The sequence below is a fragment of the Panulirus ornatus genome, chromosome 63 (genome assembly GCF_036320965.1).
Source record: "Panulirus ornatus isolate Po-2019 chromosome 63, ASM3632096v1, whole genome shotgun sequence".
Taxonomy (NCBI): Eukaryota; Metazoa; Arthropoda; class Malacostraca; order Decapoda; family Palinuridae; genus Panulirus; species Panulirus ornatus.
Genome location: NC_092286.1, coordinates 28,614,071 through 28,627,932, shown reverse-complemented (window position 1 = coordinate 28,627,932; position 13,862 = coordinate 28,614,071). Strand labels below are relative to the sequence as shown.

At 38.2% G+C, this 13,862-nt stretch overlaps 1 long non-coding RNA gene across 2 annotated transcripts in view; it reads right to left on the bottom strand.

Annotated features, from left to right (window-relative positions):
* The window catches only part of LOC139746026 (uncharacterized), a 124,063-nt gene that overhangs the window by 97,944 nt on the left and 12,257 nt on the right, over positions 1-13,862 (bottom strand). For both annotated transcript variants that reach the window (XR_011712045.1, XR_011712046.1), the window contains exons 3-5: positions 11,405-11,627; positions 9,762-9,954; positions 6,531-6,848 (exon numbers count right to left, since the gene is read on the bottom strand). This is a non-coding gene — a long non-coding RNA (uncharacterized lncRNA). The remainder of the gene's footprint in view (positions 1-6,530; positions 6,849-9,761; positions 9,955-11,404; positions 11,628-13,862) is intronic.

The following is a 13,862-nucleotide window of genomic DNA, read 5'->3' as shown; positions in this document are numbered from 1 at the left end:
GAGAAGAGGGAGACCAAATTGGAGGTGGAAAGATGGAGTGAAAAAGATTTTGTGTGATCGGGGCCTGAACATGCAGGAGGGTGAAAGGAGGGCAAGGAATAGAGTGAATTGGAGCGATGTGGTATACCGGGGTTGACGTGCTGTCAGTGGATTGAAGCAGGGCATGTGAAGTGTCTGGGGTAAACCATGGAAAGCTGTGTAGGTATGTATATTTGCGTGTGTGGACGTATGTATATACATGTGTATGGGAGGGGTGGTTGGGCCATTTCTTTCGTCTGTTTCCTTGCGCTACCTCGCAAACGCGGGAGACAGCAACAAAGTATAATAAAAAAAAAAAAATAATCTTCCTTTCAACTTCCTTACAGTGCTTTTCTTATCAAACCATTTCATTCGGACTCCCGCATACTTTACACAACATGCTGATCCTAATGCTCCTTTAAACCAACCCAGCATGCTGGGTTTTGATTGTTTCCATCTTGCACTGCATGTACTGCATTCATGACAGAATTCCCAACGCATATCCTATACTTCCATATCTCAACAATCCTACTGAAGAAAAAGAACTTTCACTCATTCGAGGTAAAACGCTTGCCCACAAGTTTGTATCCATTTCTACGAGTAAAATCAGACAAATCAAGTCTTAAGTAACTTGATAAATCAAGATTATCAAAGACTGATAATTTTGAATACATGTATTAGCACCTTTTAACTTCTTTTCTAAGCCAAACAGATTCACGTCATTTAATCTGCTCTTGTAAGATTTGTTTCTTGGTAAAACAATACTGTACTCTCCATTCTGTCTTTCTTAGATAGGATGACCAAAACTACACGCAAAATTCAAGATGTGGATAAACCAATAAATTGTAAAGAGTTAGGATAATATTCCTAGGCTTGAATTCAAAAGACCCTACCTATGAATCCAAGAAATATGTTCAGGCTTGAATTCAAAGGCCCTACCTATGAATCTAAATTTTGTTCACTCTTTTCACTGTTTCTGTGCACTGCTGGGTTTAAGGTCACCAGAGATTATTACACCCAAGTCTTTCAACTCATTTACCTTTTGCAGTTCAACAAAATTCATACTGTAGCTTGCCTTTTAGTTTTTACCACTAATATGTAAAACCTTGCACTTATCGATACTGAAATTCATTTGCTACCCATAAACCCAGTCCATAAATTTGTCTATGTCGGCTTGAAGCTCTAGACATTCAAGTTAATTTTCAGATTCATTTCCCAGCTTTGTATCATCAGCTTATTTTGATATCTTGCAATGCAGACCATTATCAATATCATTAATATTTATGAGAAAGAGAACCAGTCCCAAGGCTAACTCTTGTAGCTCTTCACTTGTCACGTCAAACCATTCTGAGGTTTGACCATAACTTACCAGCCAGTCAACCAATTCCTATCCACTGGAGGCACATCAACTGTTGTTTTCTAATGACACAGCACTAGAGGCACATTCAAGTACGATACTGCAGAAGCTGGTGTCTGAGTTTGGAAGAGTAGGTGAAAGTTGAGAGGAAATGTGAATAAAGCAAGGTCACTAGATATAGCAGTGAAAAGGGATAAGTTATTTGAAGTATGAGTTTGCATGGAAAGAACTTAAGAAGTGAAGTGTCTCAGATACCATGGAGGGGATATGACAATGAATGGAACCATGGAAGCTGAAGTGAGCCATAGTATGGATGAGGGAGGGAAAGATCTTGGTTGCATAGAGAAATGTGCATCAAGAGGGGTCACAATTATTATAGACAAAGATGGGTATTTTTTATGGCAAAGTAGTCCTGCCAAAGCAAGGGCATGACCACAGACAAAACTGAAATGGACATGGTGAAAGTGTTGGCAATGGAAAGTATGAGACAATATGTGATGAAATGGGAGTTGATTAAAGAGGAAAGGATAGGTTATGTGAGAAGTGCAGTAGAAAAACCATGTATGAGAGAGCTGAAGAGGAAGTGCTGAAATGGTTTGGAAGAGGAAGTGCTGAAATGGTTTGGAAGAGGAAGTGCTGAAATGGTTTGGAAACATGGAGAGGATGAGTGTGGGAAGGGTGACTAAGCGGACATACACGTCAAAAGTAGGGGAACAAGAAAAAGAGGAAAACCAAAAAGGTGAAAGGATGGAGTGAAAGTTGCAGTGGAGGAATAAGGCCTGAACATGCAGGAGGGTAAGGCATGCAAGGGACAGAGCAAAATGAAGCGATGTGGTTTACAGGGAACTAAATCATATCAATGCGCTGAACCAAGGCATATGAAGTGGCCAGGGGAAACCACAAGAAAGGTCTGTGGGGCCTGATTGTGGACAGGGGGTTCTAGTTTCGGTGCATTACACATGACAACCAGAGAAAGGGTATCAGTGAATGAGGCCATTTTTTCATCTGTTCCTGCCGCTACCTTCCTAATGTGGGAAATGGCAAATATGTAAGAATAAAGTCATCATTCGAACCTCTGGATGTTCTGCAATTGTCCTGAAAGATTTTCTTGGCCCTTTAAAATGTATAGGCTCACAAATCCCATGAGGATTATTAATGAAGCTCATCATGTAAAGTGACCCTCACCAAAAAGTCACACTCACCTTTCATCATATGTTTAATTCCAAACATCATCTTGAACATTTCACTCAACAAGAGCACATTCAGCAGACTTTTAATCTAGGCTCTATCTCTGACTAAACTGGTGTCCAAGACCCTATCATTGCTCACCTACCTCTCAAGATGAAAGCCTCCCTTTAACAGTGACCAAGAAAAAAAGTTCAATGAAACGGATAGCCTCATCCATGCTGACAACAGATTTCAGACAATCAGCATAAAAATTTTCCGTCAGAGTCCCTGCGTCCTCTGAACTAACTTTACCATAACCCTCAGCTGGAGAGCATAGAGCAAAAGCTGCACAAATAAGACTCTAAACACTTTAACACAGATCCTTTACAGCTCTGGGTTTTGAACAGTGTCCTCTAGAGGCCACTACAGAAATATATGTGAAAGCTATTGTTGAGAGTCACCCTTAGCTGAACACTACTTCTTTATCCCTCATCGCAGTGCCTTTCTGCTGTCTGAATCTTAATCTAACACACTATCCTGTTCACCAAGTCTGGCCCTTGAGAGGTACTAAGCAATTACTTTTCCTTAAAATGCTTATTTGTCTGTTCCTGATCCTTTCTCATTAAGAAAGGAAAAGGTATGTAAGTTAGAAAAAAGAAATTTGACATTTGGAAAACCATATTTCTCCAAAGTGGTATCCTGCAAGCATGAAAATCTTTTAAGTACATTTTTTAGGAAAATTGGGATTAGGACCCACGAACTCTCTGTCTTTCTGGTAGTCAAACACACCATTGCTATACTCTAAATCTGGTAGTGTAAACTGACTTGTTATTGACCTGCCTTCAGCCAATCACACACTATGCAGGAAGATGACATCATCATACTCACTCCTGACCATCAAGCCACTTACAATTTGCAGGTCACGGGCATCAACCCAAAAGCTGTCTCCACTGTTACAGGGAAAGATTTAAAAAAAAATGCAGGAAATGCAAGGCAAAGAATCCAAGAGAAAATGTTTATAGGAAACAGCCTCTGAGAGAAAACGTTTTTCTAACTTCAAAACTAAATTTCACTTCACTGATATATGTCTCTCAGGCACGATAGCACACCTGCAGGAAAAAGGTTTAAAGAAATCTTTCAAATGAGAAGGCTGAAGCAGACAGCAGAAATAAATACTTTTTAGCAGTGAATCAGGAACACATTGGAATTATTCTCTCAAGGATGTATCCTCTGAACCACACTTGAGAAAGCCACAAAGCCTACACTCAGTTACTGTCTGATCATGGTGAAATTTGACAGGTGCCAAAGACCTCTTTCACTGATTCTGTCCTAGAGCTTTCTGAGGAATGTTCATTATGTGCTCCTGTGTAAGGCCAAGGTTGAGCTAATAAGAAACGTTTCTTAATCCATGGTGAGGTTTTTCTAACCAAAAGATATTTCAAGATTTCAAATGCACAAATAAATACTCCCCTTACTGATGTCTGGGGAAGCTGAACTGGACTTAAGGCCTAAAGCTCTCTTGCTGACTCTTCCAAAAGTTGATGACAACAGAGCCATCTTTTCATCTAATAGTTTCACTAGCAGCTAGTAATCTAAGGTTTGGGTTTACCTTAACTCATATGAGGTTGTCCTCAAAGAGGAGACTCTCAAATCTGGCCATAGCACGTAACTGACTGATACTTTCTACAGCCCAAGACTTTAAACAACACAAATTGTTTGTAATGTGTTGGTGACTGTGTGATCATCAACGGTGAGAGTTACATCCACACTAATGGAACAGCATCAGGAACATTATCATAAACATTCTAGACAAACACTATCAACAATGCTTGCAACAATGTTGAATACAGGCAAGTATACACTGACAAAGCAGTGTTTTGAACACTGTTGTGAAGAGTCTGGACCAATGCTAACTAGTCTTGCCAACATTAACATCCTTAACTGGAGACAGTTGTATGATACCAACACTGATTCCAATTATCATTTAGCCAACATGTACATGAATGCATCACAACATTGCTGATAATCATATAGCTAATCTATGTCACTAGCACTTTTCAATTTGGATCTACAGCTGCAACAATTTGGTAACAACGATGTTATCTAGTGGAATAACATTACCAGTAGTATCCTAACATATCAGTCTATCATCATATGCTCTAAGTATGATCTGGGAATATGGAAAGATCCTGGAAAGATCCTGTCATATATTTCTTACCTGAAGACAAAATCCCATTATTGCACTGTTTTTTTGTGCTGATGACGTGCAATCCACTGGCTCCTTGAAAGAATAATGGAGTTGGTGACTATACTACTCTTTAAGGGATGGCCATCGCCAAAATTTTTACACGTATATCATCAGTATATCAATTGGGGAAAAGGAATTTTCTGGTTACAAGAACAACTTGTCACATACATAGGCCATATGTGTTCTTTATGAATCCCACAATGATAACTCTTGAGACATCATTCATTAAGATCCTCACAGAACTCTAGGAACTTCGTATACATGTGCTAGAGGCTGCTTCAAGGTAGCAGCTCAAGGTAAAAGGACAGAAAAACTCAAATGAATGAATCAAAATGAAAAATTCTACTTTCGTTTAATAGCACTATGTGAGCCTAAACCACTTTTTTCCTTCAGTTCTATCTCACGTTCCAAACAAGTCATGGGGAAAATGAGGCTACCTCTGTTTTGGAATCAAAAAACACAAAAATATAGGTACAGAAACAACTGTTAAAGGTGCCCAATAAAAATATTTCTTCTCAATACATCCTTAACTTAATAGAAAATTTTAGCCCCACAAAGGATTACCGATATCTCTAAGGCATTCAGGCAGCCCATATCCCTAAAATGAATCACATTACTTTACTGGTCAAGATATGGAACCTGCCAGGTATCATGGGCCAATGACTCATCCACCTACTATGACTAGGGGGTGAGCCTCATCCATACGTTGCTCCCAATGCCTTGAAGTCAACATGGCAAAACCAAAGAAAATGGAGGCCTGGCCCATTTTGTCAGTCCTCAAGCTGGTACTCATCCAAAGTTCAAAACAAAGTCACTGTTTTTTCATTCTAATAGTGGCACCCAAAAGAACAGAAAAAGAAACAGGATAATGGAAGTAACTCAGCATGCAGGAGGAGGTGATCAGTCCCTGAGACATACTTCTAACATGCCATTTACTGAATAAATTTCAAAATTACCATATACACACCACTCAGAAAGCTACTTCATTGTTTACACTACTATACATTGGAGCACAAAGAAAGACATACACATCCTATGCACAAAAAGTATCAAGGGCAATACAGCTAAAAACAAACATTAAAACACACACACACACCCACAAATATATCCTAAAAGCTGACCAAAGCACACTAACACAATACAGTATCCTTAACAAACTACAAGTACAAAGTAAGAAGGAAAAAGAATACTAATCAATGAGAAGTAAAAATGCTGCTCTACTAGATGATGGTAGGCCAACACACAATCCAAGAGACTTCTATGCAGCTGGGAAGCAAGGAGTGAATAGGTGGATGACATCAACATGGTTTCAGATTGGCTTAAGGTAGGCCTGAAATTAGTAAGCTGCCCCTATCTACTTTGTAGGACAGACAAAGGTGAGAGATCCAATGCTTCCCCACCAGACAGACATAAGGTTAGAATGTCCCAACTCAATTTCCTAGAGAATCTCTTAAACCTGCAAAACTGACTGCATACATCACAAAACAATATATTCAGCATTACCAAGTACAAATCTTTATGTATGAAAAAAAATGGCTACGGAACCACAAAGAGTACAATGCCACAGTCACTAACTGTGGCCTCTTTAATGATGGGAAGTCTAGCAGCCTTTGTACCACTTCTATCCCCTGTTCCGCATTTCCTATGGGACATACCTCATACTTATCAAGATGATCATGGTTATAAATAGCAAAATGCACTGGTTTATGGTAAGGATTACTGATACGAAAAGCTACCCACCAGCCCTGCCACAACTCTCTTGACAGTGAGACATCCCATTCTTAGTCCAGGAAGTGCTGCTCCACCACAACCATTATTCTTCTCATAGTCTCCACCCCATACTCTCTTGTCAAGCTTTCCTCTTCTTTCCACTGAGAGAGTGCAGGTGTTGGCGTAAGACTGGCCACACTCTCCAGAGCACAAGGAGGAAAACTGCTGAGAACTTGGACCTGTCTTCAGCAGCTTAATGTGGACTCATCCTTCTACCTGGCCAGCCCAGAATAATTCCGAATAGATTCTCATGCAAGTTGCATCTATTAATCCTCGCACAGCACTGTACTGGAAAACATCACAAAAATGAGGAATATCATCTGTGTCACTTTCACCTATACACTGATGAATGGATAAATACACTTATGATGCAAAAGGTATAGGATCAGAAATAGAGGGGAAATTATGGAAGGGATAAGAGTGGAAATACTGAGGAAGGAAAGAGTAAAACATTCCTTCCAGAATAAGTTAGAACAAAAGCTCATAAGAACAAAAACAGTTCTTGGCAAGTTTAAGACTGCTTTACCGAGACCTGCCATGGAAGAGCACAGGGTGTGGCAGCAAAGGTACAAAAAGGCACAAAGAACATTTGAAAAAGTTGGAGGTGGGGGAAAAAAAGCTGGAAAGATAATGTAAATGTGCTACATAAATGTGCTACACAATGAAGTGATGGTAGACAGAGTGCATAAAATAAAGCCATAAATAAATGGTGTAAATGATATATATTAATGATAGGAAAGCAAATGAATCTCAGAAGAAATATGATTCAAGAGAGAATAATCTTTTCTGGAAGGAGGTGAAAATGAGTGGAAGAGTGGTATGCATAAAGTGAAAGTATATTAGCCATGTCCAGGAAAATGCTAGCAACAAAGGATGAGGTTTGAAAAATATGGAGATTATCATACACCCTTCCATTATCCCAAGTATACTCAGCCTGATTTTTTGCATTAATAACTATCATCCTGAGTCAATTTGAGTCACTTATCTTCTGAAAATGTTCCTGAAATAACTCACGTGGGGTTACAGATACATTTTCTATTATTCTTAGCAGAAAAGAGCATAGTAACAGATGCCATTACAAGCCCTTATTCTCATCCCGAGACAACAGCATGGTGGGGCATCTCCCATAAGAGGTGGAAGCATCTGCCTTATTTTTGCTTATTTTTCCTCTGTTCTTTTACTCCCAATTATACTGAGTGATGATGAATATGAAATGTATGACTATGTAGACACAAAAATGAAGATACTACCACATTCAATGAGGAAAGCTTTGACTTGGGTAATCAAGCAGACAAAATCAAAATTAGTACATGACAGCTAGAGACTGAGTGTGAACGAATGGGGCCTTTGTTGTCTTGCGAAGTGGCGATGGGAATGAATAAAGGCAGACAGTATGAATTATGTACATGTGTATATATGAACATGTCTGTGTGTGTATATATATATGTATACATTGAGATGTACAGGTATGTATACTTGTGTGTGTGGACGTGTATGTATATACATGTGTATGTGGGTGGGTTGGGCCATTCTTTCGTCTGTTTCCTTGTGCTACCTCGCTAACGCGGGAGACAGCGACAAAGCAAAATAAATAAAAAGAAATAAAAAATCAAAAACATTTCTTAGAGAAGATGCAAGCATCTGGTTGAATTCCCTTTCCACTATTTTTTCATCATAAACACGCAGAGGAGTAATGATGATTATGACATGACTATACAGTCACACAAAGAAAATACTTCTGCATTCTACAAGCTCTGACTCAGACAGCCCAGTTGGTACTAAGAAGTGGACTACAGTAACACTCTCTTTACGTCTTATTACACCTGCCTAATCATGTACTTTTGTTGGTAATAACGCTGTTAGTTATACAAATGATGAATATCAGAATAACTAAGTGTTTCTACAGTTTCTTTCACATAATAACGAACTTGCTTCATAACAGCTGAGGTAACCAGCAGGTGTGTAAAAGGCTGACAGCAGCATCATGGGATAATGGAAGTATTAATAAATGGTACCCTATCAAACACAAAGAAATAATAAGATCTATTCATTTCTTCAATAAGCTGTTATTTCTGCTTATCATTTCTAATGCACTCTACAATGTAAAGTTAAAAAAGCCACTTTTTCAATTTCTTTTTAAATATTTTTGTATTCATTGAGATAACAAACAAGAACTGCTTACATAATTCATTTTGTAATATCTAAAATATTAACACATCAATCATAACATCTTGTATATTGTTTTTTCTATACATGTACATTTCACTCAACAGTAAAAAATTGATCATTTTTAGAACTAAAAAAAAGAGGTAAGTGAAGGGGTTAAAGAAAAACCACTTGAAAACTATGAATCACACCCCAACAATAGGATAGTGACTGATCATATTTGAAGGATTAGAAAAGCACTCGTTGGTGAAGAACAAGGTAGGTTTAACGCTTTAGCTGTGGTATAATTTGTTAGGTACATTGCAGGGGACTGCAGTCTATATCAACTGATGAATGGATGAAAGTCACAAGGTTTCCTCCAAACATGAGACAATTCGCATTGCACAGCTAGAATCGGAATAAACAGAATGAAGTAGAGGTGAAAAGGTGTGTATGAAAGTCTCTTAGGATAGTACTGTCACTGAGAATATATGGCATATGGAGTATAACAGGCTGGTTAAGAATATACAATAGATAACAGTATCATATAACAGGAGGAGATGCAGACCATGAAATAAGTGATCACAGAGTGGGACATTTCAAATGATTTTACAGGAATGATTGGAGACTGAATGTAGTGGAATTGGTATTAACGGAAACTCTGGTCTTGACTGACAAATCAGTGTAGATGTAAATTGACAAAATAAGAAGTGCTTTCATATGTGTGGAAGTTAAAGTTTCACTTTAATGCACTGGGCACAGACTGAGGATATGTGTGGATGATGTAAAGGTTTACATACCTAATCCACTCCATTAAACTGGGAATGGAATAACATCAAGACAAAAACACCCTAAACATTTTGTATGGATACTGAATAAGTTTCGGTCTAATATGAATGAGTTACTAAATGGTCTGCTCTGCAGTTCAGAGGAAACATGACAAAAGTAGAATTAATTGATAATGTCGAGTGTTTTATACGACAAGGATCCTAATACCAGGGCACTCTACTAAGGTATGTCTAATTTCCTCATTTCATGAGGTGTAAAGGAACTCACATTAAGAGTATGGATGTGAACACATGGACCTCCTTTCTTGAGAGTGGACAAGTAGACATGTTTATCCATTTGAACTATCTCAGCATTGTGTGGTTGCCCCTCCATCACTGGCACTGCCCACACCTCACTCCATAGCTAGTCCTTTGCTCTTTTATCATCAAAAGTAGCATTTATGTGGGATGCTGTTTTCCATCTGTAAAAAGAAAAAATTCACCTTCGTTGTTCATCACCTATCACAATCATACATACAGTATTCATAACTTAAGGTACACATTTCTCCTCATATGGACTAACACAATGACACATACAGTTTTCATAACTTAAGGTACACATTTCTCCTCAACTGGAACTATCACTTTAACGTTAAGAATATTTGCATCAAGTCTCTCTTGATTCTGCAGACTGATTCCGGAATTTTATGCCAGTAGTTAAAGCGGTCACAAACTCACAAAAACAATGGTTATTACTGAAGAGAATTATGTCTTTATTTGTTCCTGGCACTACCTCACTAGTGCAGGAAACTGTGAAAAAGTGAAAATAAAAACATATATATGCTGAAGCCGATGCCAGGTGCCCCATTTATTGACCAACCCCTGGGGGAGGATGGAGAACTTACCTGACTATAGACTCATGAATGCAACCAGGATCCAAATCTTTGTGCTTTAGGAATCAAACCTTTACACTTTACCCTGGGCAGCACATCAATTCATCACTGTCACAATACTAACCACATCAGCAAGGTGGTAAAAGTTCACACTATGATAGGAGCAATTATCAAAATATAATCACTCTATCACAGTGAAGATGTAAGATTTACTTTTTAGTGCATACTATATAATGGAGCAATCATTTATAGACAAATGCATGAAAAAAAAGGAAGACCAAAAGAACATTGCAAACCAACACATCATAAACTACACTATAGTGATAACAATTACCTCAATATAATTGCTTGGGTATGGTGAAGCTACAAAAATTACTATTTGTTGTACATAATATTACAATCATTTATGAACAAATGTAAAAAAAGAAGAAAAAAGCATGACCAAAAACAAAAGTTTCAGAAATTGTTTATCGATTTACACATTAGCAAGGGTGTGGGGATGTCAAGAGCGTTGATAGATGACATGTCACATTCAGATCACAAAGCTTGCATGGGACACTTTCCTCTGGCACTATATTTTGCTTTAACTCATTTCTGGCGACTTAAGGATAAAAACAAACCAAACACGAACATTAAATAAAAAACAAGAAAAAAGTAGTTCTCTGGTTGATCCCAGTGTTTTATACTTCTTCTGTTCTTCCCATTTCCAACTACTTATCCTCAAACAAACTCCCTATCCCCCAAACCCACCCACCCACGAATCTTCCACAACTCTTCCGTTCCCCAACCCAAGCCTTCCAATCAGTGCCTAGAAAGAGTTACTTCCATCTTTACTTCAGCAACATCATCATCGGGTCTGATCAACAAATGAATTGCTTCTTTCACTGTTTCCCCCTTTTCATATTAGAAGTATCACTGTCTAAATTTAATTTCTAAATTCATGTCCTCCAAGGAAAAATTCAGCAAGCTGAAATCATTCTTCCCACCTTGCAGCTACTGGCCTTTTACATGGGAAACTGTTATCATTCATAGTACTAACCTTAAAAGTGGAGGCATCAGTTGAGGTATCACGGGGCCAGTTGTGGGTGGTATATAACACTGAGCAGGGTGGAATAGGGTGTGGTAGTGGGTGAAGACACGTCTGGGTGAACCAATTTTGCCTGCCTTGTTCTTTGTTGTTAATGTGCACTGCTTCTTCTCTGGTCATATTAATGGGATTGCTATTTCCTCCCCTTTCTCTTGCTTGCCATGGTGCGATCTCCCTATAAACAAAAATTAAATCATGACTGATGTCCCTAACATCAAGGCTGCCTTGTGGAGTCATCCACTCTAACAACCAATGTTATACACCTGTAATAGTTGAAATACACTATTGTGTAAACTCCACACAGTGAAAGTGTATTCCTCGTGTATCTATCTTGTATCCCATTTTCATTGTTGATGTTATGTACCTGTAATGAAGTATATATAATAAACTATGGTCTATAATCTACATTATGAATGTGTATTTCACTTGTATTTCATGGACCATCCTCATAAACTCGAAGGAAAAGGTGTGGCTCTGCATCTTTATTCTATTACAGTTAAGGTTGGAGTGGAATGCAGTCAAGGGTCACTGTATAAATGTAGCGCGTGCCAGTTCACGGTGTGTAGGCATGTCATTTGAGATACAACTAGAGTACAATCATTAAACCTTTAACACATTCAATATACACATAATATAAGCATGACAGACAGCACCTCTCCTTTGCAAGTAATCGTCCACTTGCTTTCATTATCTTTACAAGTGTTTTAAAACCACACTGGCCTGTAGTCCAGCACAATTTCCAATATTCTATCTAGACTCATTTCATGTAGGGAACAACTTTCAAAAGGACATAAGTTTTAAATTTGATGATTTTTTAAAGTGCGCCAGTAAGGTTTCAATGGTAATCTAAAGTTGCTATGGGCAGACACTTTCACACATACAAATTTCCTAACCACGAAGACCACATCCCATGCTCCATCACTCAAATTTACAATCAATTTACAACAAATACCTAAATTGTTGCACTGCATCATTGGTAAATCATCTGATCACATAAAATTTTGGGGAAATACAATACAACTGCAGATAGAAGTGAAGTGTAAGCAGACTTAAAATATTACCTGTAACTCCAGAGATTTACAACACAACTGTCTATCCACGTCTTTCACTACCACCTGGGACTGATCACACATCAAGACAATTTCATTTTGTTTTTTCAATTAGTTTCCTTCTAATAATAATTACGCGATGCAGGTCAACACAGGCCTTCAGATCTACTGCTATGTTTGTCACTGTGATGAATGTTACCTACTGCACAATTATGCTATCCACACAACCTTCTAGGCTGTGTTCAAGTGTTTCAATAGTGTATTGGCATCACTATATCTTGATCTAATTTGGTTTCTTCACCATTTCCCACTAAAAGAAAGCAAGCCCCGTCTTGATCCAATTCATCCATCATAACCACCAATAATGGTATTAAAGCTCTCCAAGGAGTGGGTATCTGGAGCTTTTCTATCAGTCCACCATCCTGCAAGTTCACAAACTGCCTTGGGCTTTACTCAAACATCTCTGCTTGCTACAGAAAAAAATATGTTTATCCAAAGAGTAACCGTCATTGAACATTGCTGCAAAACTCATTTTCCTTACATGTTCTTCTAGATGATACTGAGCCACAAGTGTCTAGGACAGTAGGGCAATCACAAAAAATTTGTGTAATCCACAATTATGTCCCAGAAGAGATGAACAGCCACTCGGTTCCAATCTCTTCCAAGCCATTTAAAGTTCTGTTTGGGAGTTTGAAGGGATTTGTTTGCTTTGTTGATAAAACCAAATTCTTGAAAGATTACCAGGCATCAACATCCTTGAAGATGAAACAAACAAAATGTTGCTGAGGTGAGCCATAACTATGACTTTGGAGGAAGTTAGTTTAAAAAGGATAGCAGAAATCCCTCATAAAATTTGCGAGGCTATGCACAAGCATAGATCCATCTTGATCTACTTGATCTGGTTGCCTATTTCAATTGCCAAAAACCTCCTCATTCAAAGATGAAGCAGTGTTTGCCAGTAAAAATCCTTTTAAGTTCTGGCTGAATGACTGGTTGTTTAACTTTATGGTTTAGCAGACACTATTAAGATGTTTACCTTAAACATGTCTTTCAGGATATAAGTGTTTAATAAAAATCCAAAATAACTTTTCCTTTTCACTTCCCTTTTAGGACCAAAAAAGAAATTCACACATGATGTCTTTGCCTATCATCTTTGCAGTGTATTCCTATTAAAGTTATGACACAGGTTGTCCTAAAAAGAAAAAATCCACAATGGTGTCTGAGATTTACGACTCCATCTCTGATCTCTTTTTTAATATTAGAAAACTCATTTGCTGAGTCTCCAGAAGTCTCAGATATTCTGGAGTTGCCCAGCTGGCAAGATGCATTTACATGGAAAACTTCCCTGAAGACCTAGCTCA